Source organism: Micrasema longulum, unplaced genomic scaffold (assembly GCF_059751315.1).
Source record: "Micrasema longulum isolate JH-2025_06_02 unplaced genomic scaffold, ASM5975131v1 h1tg000260l, whole genome shotgun sequence".
Lineage (NCBI taxonomy): Eukaryota > Metazoa > Arthropoda > Insecta > Trichoptera > Brachycentridae > Micrasema > Micrasema longulum.
The window spans coordinates 1,174,708-1,187,036 of record NW_028277464.1 but is presented as its reverse complement, the minus strand read 5'-3'; positions in this window follow the sequence as shown (position 1 = coordinate 1,187,036).

The following is a 12,329-nucleotide window of genomic DNA, read 5'->3' as shown; positions in this document are numbered from 1 at the left end:
TATTCGAAAGTGACAGAGTGCTTTGTTCATGTCAGGTCTTTAAACTTGCATCAGAAATGTCTTCAGAATGAAATATTCTACGTCGCAAATAACGATGCAGTAAGCTTTCACATTTTACTCAGCCCGCGTGTAATATTATTATATAATACACGGCGTGTTAGTTTAGTGACGTTCTCGCTTCCGTTCTGAATGCGCCTGTAAACTTATTCCGCCATTTTGTGAGCGCCTGTTTCAGCAGTTTGTTTTGCCTTTTGCCTGCTAATGAGGTTTCCTTTACCGCTATCCGGAGCCACGGAAAGTGCATCCATTATTTCAACTTCAGTTGGTACCAATTATACAGGATACACTTAACTGAGCGTTGAGACTGAATACCTGTCGGAAATATGTTTACAGACGTAATTATTATTTATTTAACAGTTTAATTAACTCCAATTTAGGAGCTCATTACGAACCAGAAGAGAACGAAAATACAGCTTTCTCTTATTTATTTAGCTTGTTAATTTGAAATATGAAATCAATTTACTTACTAGTTCATATAAAAATAAATTAAAAATTAAATTAATATTGGTAACTTAAATTTATCTATAATTCTACGTAATATATTATTTATCCCTGACGTAAACAAAGCATTTTGATCGATAAGTGGAGACGCTTCCAGCTTCCCTGAGACTTTCTGACAACTGAGTTAACATTTTCAAACCTTTATAATAGTAATGGTCGTTTTGAGATCCAGTCAGTTTCAGAAATCACAACAATTTTTCGTTCAAGACTCATGAAAATTCTTATTGTATTTTATATATTTTAACATGTATCCAGGAAGTTGTCCGTTTTTCAATTTGTAAATGAAAGTCAAAGAATATTATTCATTGAATCGGTGTTCACTTTGCAACACTTAATTATAAATTATTATAAAAATAAAACTTTGTTATACGTTTTTAACGATTATAATCGTTATAATAACAATGTTTTGTTAAAATAATGTTAAATATAATACTCGTAATTTATTTTATTTTTTATATATATATATATATATATAAGGCTAAGGTACTCGGAAAAAAACGTTTTTGTTTGTCTTGGAAATGAGATGTTCGATCACTGATTTTGGTTTATTACCTTTATGAGTCCAATACCACTGTTGCAAAGTTCAAGAACAGTGGCGCTTGATAACTACTTTAAACTACAGTGTAGATATTTCATCTTTCCTGCATTCTGTTTCAAGATTATGGCGTTGTAAACTGAAAAATGGGCACTAAAATAACAGATTTTTGATACTCTGTGAAGAAATATCATCGCATGGACAATAGTCATCAGTCCTTAATATTAACCTATATAGATTACTTCTCATTGCTCCGTGTCCGGTGAAAATTTGGGTCGTTTCGGAAGTTTGCTGCATCAGCCAGCGTTGGGAAAAACATTTTAGTGATTTTACCTGTAGAAGAAGCGGGGTTATGATCCTCCCAACGCTGCTGCGTATTTTGTTTTATACAGAGTTTAGCAAAGCTAAGAGGAAATTCTGAGAAGAAAGATGCCGTTCTTTGAAAGGTGCGGCTCTTGTTCTATTTTATTTATTTACAATTATTTATTTACATAGGTACATAGGTTTACGGTACATTATTTGAGACATAAGTCCCAACTCCATGTGACTAAAAGTTTTGTGTTGAGATGGGACGATCAATTAAACGTAGTTATGCAGAAAGCAGCCAGCCATAGAAAAGTAAAACTGAGATAAAAGCACATTCGTGAAAAGAGTAAATAATCAAAACTACACAACAGTTGGAATGTTTTTGACTTTGACAACCGATAAATAATTAATACATTAGTTTTTGTATATTTCAAACAAGTAGGTGTAACGTATTTGGAACGTTTTATTAGTAGTTTCAAAGTACCGTAAGATTTTTTTAGAGCTGTGGATGTTTTCTGCAAATCGAAAAATGCCGTTTTTGATATCGACACTATTTTAAGAAGGTGATTACTACAGTTTTTTGTATGAAAGTAGCCTGTCTGTTTTTAGCAAAACATAAAATTGACCTTACTGTACCCGATAACACCAATATCTCAATATTTCAACATTGAGGACTGGCTGCTTTCTACATAACTACGTTCAATTATTTGACACAAACATATTAGTATATCACCACAAATATAGGATCACAAACATTAAAAATATATTAAAAAAAAAAAAACATATATGGCACATCAATTTGGTAAACATTAAACTCAAGCATTCGAAAAATAAAAATAAAAAACTAATATAAATTTAACATTGGTGTAGTTAACAAACTCGCATTGTCCTGTCCAGTGAAACATGTTTTTTTTTCACAAAATAATGCTTTAATGTCATTGTGGTATAGGTTTGAAATATGGTCCCTTAACCTGCGGCCAATTGGCATATGTTTGATAGAACGGACTAAAGTCTGTTGCGAGCATTCCCCGGCTACTTTTCTCCTCGCAATTACTAAAATGCCTGCATGTACGCTAAGATACTGCACAAATCGATCTGGAAAAAATAGTAAAGCAATGGTATTTTATTTCACCCCTAAGTTATGTTCTTACCTTAATCGATACTTGTTGAAAATAGCTATTTTAATGTCAAACGTCTCATTAATATGTTACCATTTCTTGTATTATCTCTTGTCTCTGTCCTGCTCAGTTAGTCGGGCGTATAGTGAAACGATAAACAAAGGTGACGCGTATGCAAAAGGGAGCGACCTACTGAATAGAACTTACAGTAGACTAATGTAAACAGTCCGTTCTTTTTACTTTAATAGTTTTTGCTTGTCAAAGTAGACGTGATATGACGTGACGATACTTGCTCCCTCCGCTGGTCATTCCCTTTCCTTTGGGAACGACTTTTTAACTCGAATTTGTATGGAGTGTTATCTCTTTGTATTATCTCAATGTTTTATGTTAAAAAATTATTGTCACTTCGTTCTGAAAAACGACTTAAAATACAGACGAAAAATATTATAACTGTGTGTATATTATAGGAGCAAAAATTCATTAAAACTTTCTGTATACTTACGAACAGGCCATGCCTTTGTGGGATTTTTGTTTACTATTTTTACTATTAATATGTATTTCATTGCTCCGTAGTTATCCTTATTTTTTAAAATTCTCCCTTTTACCTCTTATGTATATTTAAAAAAAAAAAAAAATGTAAGGTTATCAATAAAAGTACTAAAAAGAGAAGGAAATAAACAAATGGAAGTTTTTTAAATTTTTTTATCGAAGTAAAAAAAGTTATTTAAAAGTCTGTAGTTAGTATTTACAAATGGAAATAATATTAAAAATGAAGAAAAATTTTTTTGGAAAAGTAACTAAAAAGTAAGAATTAAAATAAAGAATGAAAAACATGCTCTGATGTAAAAAAAAAAGAAAATTCAAAAAGGAACATTTTCAAAAAGGAAAAACATAAATACTAATACAAATTTTAAGGGATTCAAAGAAACGATGAGAAGAATCTTTAAATGACAATAAATTTAAGACGATAAATTTCAGTAAATTAAAAAAAAACACCTTCAAAAATAATGACACATTATAGTAAGAGCAGCAATATTTTGATTTTATAAACATACACAATATAAGTTTTTAAAAGTAGTTTAAAAGTATAAAAACATGTCAATGCGGCAGAGAAAAAGAAAGAATAAACAGGTATAGGAAGTAATCTTTGAAATATAAAGTATATACATAATATTACTTATAGTACAAGTAAGTGAATGTATAATTTTTGTTCAAAATAGATGATTATAACTTTTTTTTTTGTTTTGTTCACCGATAAGTTTCTTTTTTTTCAACACTTGTATGATGATTATGATAAATTCGTTCATTCAAATGTGATTTTATAATTTTTGTTCAAAATAAATATTTTTAAATTTCAGTTTTTTAAATTTCAGATAAGTTACATTGTCCTATGAAACATATTGATTTATGTTTTTTTAAAAGATTCTTAACACCTTTTTAATTATATAAATCCATTCAAGTAAATCTAGACTCTATAACATATACCGGTTTCGAGACGTACCCATTTCTTCATCAGGAGACTAGTTACACTAACATTCAAATCCCACGATACACCATAATAGTGTCACAAAATGTAAAACCAACGTTTGGATAGAATACATGCTATTACAAGACAATATCAAAGTTAAAATAAGTGCTGTTTTAAGCATCCGGCCGGGCGAATTAATCAACTTCAAAAATAAATAATTTTTTTGAAATATTTTCAATACGTATGTGCAAAAAACAGAATATAATATACACTAAAACAATAAAAGCAATACGAACTAAGTTTTTCGATACTATTTTGAATTAGGCGGCCTCCGTGGTGTAATGACTATATCACTCGAATTATGCATCGAAGGTTCCGGGTTTGATTCGGTGAGAACACCAAAAAAAAGTTTTATCTCAAGACTGGGTATTATATTTTGTAATTCATCCTGTTATTAAGCTTCTGGCTTTTTTGTGGTACAAAAATATATAAATACAAGTTGGGAAAAGGAAATAAAAGAAGAAGAAGAGGAAAATGTTTTGGAACTACATAAGAAATGCATATTTAAATGTCATTTCAGCAGCACTAAAATATTATGGATATATTTAAGTATCATGATAGCATAGTAAATTTAAAAGTTGTTAAATTTAATTAAAGTTACAAGACGAAACAAGAGCTTTTATGGGGTTAATAATGCAATCACTTTATGGTCGCCATGTACAATTAAATGAGGGCTGTTACACGGGGAGCATGTAGGCTTTAGCTCTTACGTTTCCGGTTTCCCTGTTACAGGGAATGCTAAAACTACTGAAACGATGAGGTTTCTTTCTTTCCTTAATAATTTTACGTGTTTACAAAATTTTATTGTACACGTTTGAGCTTACATTCAATAAAACAAAAACCGAGAAATACATAAATTTTTTTCAGATTTAATTTAAAAAACGTTCTTTGATACGATATTTTGATTTGAAAACTGTTCTAAATTAAAAACGTGAAATTGTAGGCTGAAAAACATCAACGATAAAATTCATTTGTTCCCTTTATTAGCATCATAATTTCCTTAACTGCACAAAATAGCGCAAAGGGCACTGCATTGATACTCAAATCGCAGCGTATTCGCGATCATTTCTTATACACACATGTAAAGCCATGATAGTAAAAATCAAACGTTTTATGTGCGAAAGAAAAAATGGAATATTTATTAATTTATTTTGAAAATTATAAAGACTTAAGCACAAGGTGTAAATAAAATAAGGATTGGAAAGGATGAATAACAGATTCCACATTTATATTTATTGTGTATGTAGGTTTCATAGTCCATAACTTTTGACACACACGTGCTAAAACGTTTCACCTGAAATAGTGTGATGACATCATCATTTTCCATAGAATACAATATCACATTTAATGCAACTCTATTAGTATTGCACATGAAATCGGGAGCATCGTTCTGTAGTACATTCACATCGTCCCTACCATGAAGAAATGAACTACAAAGGAATGTCGCCTATAATGATACTACATGGCGTAGCAACGCCAGTCAGTTAGTCCGACAAGTTCAGTTCAGTCAGTCAGACCAGCTCGACGAAATCGCTTAGTTCCAGCATGTAGTTCAAGTGCAGTCTCTTCAACCGATCATCGTCGTAACACTCGCGCAACACAATTCACTATTTTTTCGCAATGTAATAAATAAACATCAAACAACAACCTCGTGTCTTCTCTCTCAATCTTAAACTGGAGTAGAAGCTCCAACCAACCCTCAACAACCAAAATCTAACATGTATACAGAAGGAGAAAAGTAGGAATTAAAAATGTGTAAAATGCTAAAGACATGGTGTAGTGCCGATTCGTCAATATAAAAATATAATATGGATTTTTTTAACTCGTTTTTTTCTGTTTTTATGTACATTTATAAAAAAAAACAATTGATTTCATTATATACTAGTTGTTTGGTCAGTTCAATGCCTCTCAGGCATTGAGTAACTAATAACAGTGGGATTTTAGAGTTTTAGCGGACTGTATGGAATTGGTAACTCACTTTTAATGTTTTTCTGATTGTTTCTTATATGAAGCACTTCACTATTGCTGCAGCACGTATGCCGGTATCGTGTAGATGTTGTAGATGATGATGAACTGTACAATCTAGTCTATTTATAACACACTAAACTTCACTTTGTTCGAATATGCTGACGCAGTATATGATAAAGATTTATCAGAGAGGTGAATTTTCACATGTGACTTTCTCACAGAACGGTAGAAGCAACAAGAATTTTGAAAAAGGAAGGATTTGGGAAGGAAAGGAATATTAACAGTCTTATATGAGTTGCCAGTATAGAAAATGTAAAATCAGTACTTAACACTAGTAGTTCGCGTAAAAGTTAAGCAACGTATATTTTTTGGATGGTTTTCATAGATTTGATAAAACGTTTGTATTTTCAATGTTATATCGTCGGTGATACTGCAATACCACGTGATTATCGATTGATTATTTTGGCAGGGATCCTGAAAAGCGTTCTGTTATCATATTGTAACGAGTGAGGTTTAGTTGGCAGAACGCTGCACAGTTCAGTAAAAATATAAGCCACCATTTTATTAGCTTTTTTTATGACGTTAGATGCTTATAGTAACGACTAATTTCTACGCGTTTCGTTCCGGGTAAACTAGCCGCCAAGATGGACGAAATTGCTTAGCAGAAACAAAAATTGATATAAAATGTATGAGTTATTTAAATTATTTAAACTCGTATCGATTCAATGCCTCTAATTAAATTTATATTCAATTTAAATCCACTGAGTTGGTTTTTGACAAATTATGCTTATTAAAAAAATATCATATATTTTATTTATTGAATAACAATTCTGATTCAAATACAGCCCGGTCAGTGCCATGTTAAATATTAAAATTAATTGCATATTAATAAATTTTAAAAATGATACGATCCATATAATAATCATTCAATCAGCGTGAAAAAAAACGGATTTTGTGTAATTTGGAAAAGAAGGTTATGAAGTTTTGCTTCTGGTGTAATAAAATCGACCTTTTATTTTATTTTATTTTTTTATCTTCTTTTTTTATTTTTTATTTTCTTTTAATCAGGAAACATACAGTACAGTTACAAAGTTTGATATTTTACACAATTAGACTTAATTCTAATGGACCAGTGAAGTTTCCATATTATAAAGCAATCATATGTAAGGTTAATTATGAAAGTATAAAAAAGATAAGGAAAAAGAAAAACATAAATGAAAGTTGTTTAAAAATTAAAATTTAAGTGAAAAAAAGATATTTTAAAGTTTGTAGTGAGTATTAACAAATGGAAATAATATTAAAAACGAAGAAAATTTGTAAGAGTAATTAAAAATTAAGAATTGAAATAAAGAATGAAAAACATGCTCAGATGTAAAAATAAAATAAAATAGTAATAACATTTAAAAAAAAAAGGAAAAACATAAATATACACACATTTATTTTAAGGGATTTAAAGAAACGATGAGAAGAATCTTTAAGTGAAATATTAGACAGTAAATTTAGGTCAATTTAAAAAACATCTTCGAAATTAATGACACATTATAGTAAGAGCAGCAATATATTGATTTTATTTACATATGTAATATAAGTAATTAAAAGTAGTTTAAAAGTATAAAAACATGCCAATGTGGTCGGTCAATAAAGAGACCACATGGCGTGTTACCGCCTATTCAGCCCAGCCAGTCCGAACAGTTAGACCAACAAGTCAGCCCAACGCAGTCACTCAGCTCCAGCATGTAATTCAAGTATGGCCAGTATAATTCCTCATCACCGGAACACTCGCGTGACATAAATCAATTCATTATTTAGTCGCCATGTGATAAATACGCATTAAACAGCAACCTCGTGTCTTCTGTCAATCCATAATTGGGGTAGGTGCTCTGAACCTCAGCAACCTAATTCCTTCATAACCAACCACCTTGAAACATTTCTTTGTTTACCGGTTTCGTCGACTTTGTCAAGAAATTAATAATACAAATATGTAAATCCCACTATACACCTTCACTATTGTAGTTGTACAAAAATATACAGTCAACGCGCTGATAGAACACGCGATATTAGAAAATAGACTGTATATTTTTTGACAACTACCAGGTGTATAGTGGGATTTACATATTTGTATTATTAATTATTAACATATTACAACAGAGATAAAGAACATTTAAGAGAAGGTAATATAGAAGTCTGGGCATCTACAGGGCTTATGATCTGTCAATGGCTGTTTTAAGTGGCCACTTTACACACTGTGTAACATTCACCAGTCTGCCCATATTTGAACATCTATATTCCTTCAATTCTTTCATCTGTTGATGTTTGTGAAGTTAAAGAGCTGAAACCTTTATTATGCGGGTGAGATTCCACATTGATAAATCCACCTGGTCCATGAAGAAGTATAGAAAATGAAAAAATATTATTTTCAGGCGTTGCCTGGTACGTAGGTGAAATAATTAAATTAGATGAATCTCACCCGCATTAATAAAGGTTTCAGCTCTTTAACTTCACAAACATCAACAGATGAAAGAATTGAAGGAATATAGATGTTCAAATATGGGCAGACTGGTGAATGTTACTCAGTGTGTAAAGTGGCCACTTAAACCAGCTATTGACAGATCATACGCCCTGTAGATGCCTAGACTTCTATGTAACTTTCTCTTAAATTAATGTTCTTTATCTTTGTTGTAATATGTCAATTATAACAGCTCCCCAGGGAGTTGAATCCAGTCCTTGTCTACAAAAATTTGGACAAACTCAAAATATTGTTATTAATTATTATATATTATTAACAGCTTCTGCTGACACCAACGTGTATTGATGATAATAAAAAATCTTGATATTGTGGGATTTTTAATATATTAATGAGTGCATATTGGGGTCTGCTTTTAAAAGCATACTTGATAGTTTCATGTCAGCACGTTGGTTTTATACAATAGTGTCATATCAGAACACTGCTTTTATATTTTCGAAAAACTATATTTTTTAAATCGTGGTGTAACCTTTTATTAGTTTTTCGTTTGATGTAAATGAAATGTTCTTAACGCTTTATTTTTTTATTATTTTTTTATTTTTAAAAAAATAAATATTTGCGTTCTTATGATTTACCCAAATATTTAATTTTGAGGGCCATTTTCAACAAGTTGTAAATAACTCACTATTACAAATGGAATTAAGTTGGGGTAGAGTGGGATTCGAACCACAGACCTTTGGTCCGTGAGTCCGAGACACTAGCCACGGGACCACAACCCGATCAATTAAATGTGAATAAACATACTTTAAATAAATTATACCGGAATCTTTTAGATCAAAATGATTAACTGAAGAGTTTTATTAAGAAATAAACAAACAATATCATTTTAGTGCAATTCTTTATTTTTACTTATCACTTCTGATGTTTAAGCCATGACTTAAAATGAAACAACTGGGCCTAACACATTTGGTATTTTGATATTCTGTTTTTATTCGTAATACTAAAAGTGAGTTAATGTTAGGAACTAGAGCTTTCTATTATTTATGTGAATTTAAAGCTCTGTACTCGCAATAATTGATCCCCCTTTTCCCGTTTTAGCTGTAAGGTTCTATGTCTGAAGGACTTAAATGTAGAAGGGAGTGTTAAAGCCTTTTTGCTCTCAACTTTGTAACGGCCAGCACTAGAAACATAGATAAAGCAAGTGGCGGTATCCGGAAGCTGTACCTATTTAATTGCAGTTCGGGGTATAAAGTGTAAGTATATCTACCGAAACAGAGTAGGCGCACAGTAGTGTTTTATATATTTAATTAAAATTAACATTTGAAACATTCGACAACTCACAATAATTATGTTTTTTTTTTAAAGGTATCCTAATACATATGTAGGATTTTATTGATAAAGGTTGGTGGAGCCCCTACTTCAGTTAGAAATTAACAAAAGACACGAGGTTGCTGTTTAATCTGAATTTATTACATGACAAATAAATTATAGTGAATTGTGTTGCGCAAGTGTAACGGCAATGAGGAGTTGAAGTAAATGCACTGGAACTACATAATGGAGCTGAACTAACTGAACTGTACTGGACTGAACTGATGCTGAATTAAACTGGGCGTTGACTGCGCCCTGTGGTCTCTTTGTAAGCGAAATTCTTTTGTTCTTCATATCTCTAAGCTAGAGACGATGTTTATTTAATGCAGGACGTTGATCTCGTGTTTTGCAGAATGAAATGAATTGAATTCAATTGAAAACGCTGACTTGCTTCTTGGAGTTATGACTCGTGTGTGTCATCCATCATAGACTATCAACTTCACACATACACTTACCCTTTCACCAATGACACCTTCACTTTTCATGACCCACTTTTCATGCTTTTAAATGATAGTCTAGGCTTTTTTCATACTGTCAGTACTGCAGAACAGTGTTTATTTATTATAATATTTATTTGAACATGAATAACTTTAGTTAAACACCATGTTTAGAGACTTTTTGGAGAGACACATTTATTTTAAAAACAAGTTTGTTTTGCACACACATATAAAATAAATGTAATAATTTACATTTATTGTAAGGTACAAGGGAGGTAATTATTCAGTCCTTTTTTTTCATTTGAAAATATTCCATGATAAAAATGGTTTTTGGGAGATTATTTAATGATTTTGGATTAACGGAATTAGATGTTTGTTCTTCGAAGTAATTTGTAATTCAGAAATAGACCAAGTAACCGTTTTTAACTCTTTATAGACTGTGGTAAATAATCTCTTTGCGCGCGGTGATGTAACGTCCTGTTACCACTAGTAGAAGACGGATTATTCTGAAGTTCAGACATTTGAAACAAAAAAAAAACATAGATATATACTGTTTAATATTTATTTTTCCATAATTTATGCAAATAATTATATAATTTAGTCATGTTATAGCCAAATGAATTCAATTCATAAATACGCCACTCATATTACGCGCGTGCGTTCCCCATCACTATCATCACTGTCATCAACCGACTGAAGACTGAATCTGTTTTACACAACACCCACCACAGAACAGCGTCTCTGTCTTCCTTGTTACGAAATATATATTCACGCTCTCTCTTATACAGATGTGTTGCTGAATAAGCGGACATTCATTCTTCGCACAGCAAGGATAAATATTTTTTTGTATTAACATTCAGCATAGTTATACAAAATTTACTTATCAAATCCGGTGTGAAAATGTCCATTTGGAGATTACAAAAATACGAGTTCATAATTTAAAAAAACTAAGAAAAATATATCAAGTCTTGTGTTCTTTGTCGACTGGTGTGACATCACAGCCACACAAGATTTTTTATAAAGTGTTTTAAGCGTGGGAAACACATTTTTTTTTATTCCGGATCAACAAAGTGACCTAAAAGCAAAGTTGTTTGTTAAAATGTTTTGTAATAACTTCGGCGAATTGATCACGTTCAATTAATTCAATCCCGAATAATTTACTTCCCCCTTTCCTCATTCTAATTATGAACATATTACATATGTGCTTCTGAATTACCGTTTTCAAGCACAAAGGTTACTGTCATAGATTGCAGAAAGCTCCTTCGAGCAGCTTTTCTCGTTCGGCAACGAGCAATTTTTCCTTGTTTGTGGGCACCCACATGGAGACTTAAATCATCAGATGCGGTGTGGGCGAGCTAATCAAACCTTTAAGCAGTATGCAAGAAAATGGTTCATAGAAAGACAATATTATGTGATGGGTCACTTCAGCTTAGTGAGAAAATCAAGAGTTGTATTTATATTTATTAATAAACTACTAAACTTAGCCAGAAAAAATATATTTTTATTTTTAATTTTAAAGGAATAAATAAAATTACTTTGATTTATGAATCACTTATTTATTATCACAACTGACTAGTTTCGGCAACTCACGTTGCCGTCTTCAGGGTTATATAATGACTAAATATGCATACTTAAAAGAAACAGTCAACAATGGATATTGATAAGGATAGATGAGGAGGTAATTGTGTTTCTATTCCTTTTAAGTATGTATATTTAGTCATTATATAGCCCCGAAGAGGGCAACGCGAGTTGCCGAAACTAGTCGGTTGTGATAATAAATAAGTGGTTCATAAAAAAAAAAGGAATTTTATTTATTTCTTTAAAATATAACAACGAACTACAAAACATCTAAAATAAAAGAATATAAATTCTGAATTATGAATTTTTTTTGTAATTTTAAAATTACTCCGCCCGTGACGTCACAAGTTCTCGTCGGTGAGTTCTGCTGAATGGTGAGTTGGATTCTTGTTAACCGGAACACAAGACGCAGTCATTGGTTGATTCGGTAAAAAATTGTGCCTTAGTTCAAAGATGTTCATTTTTA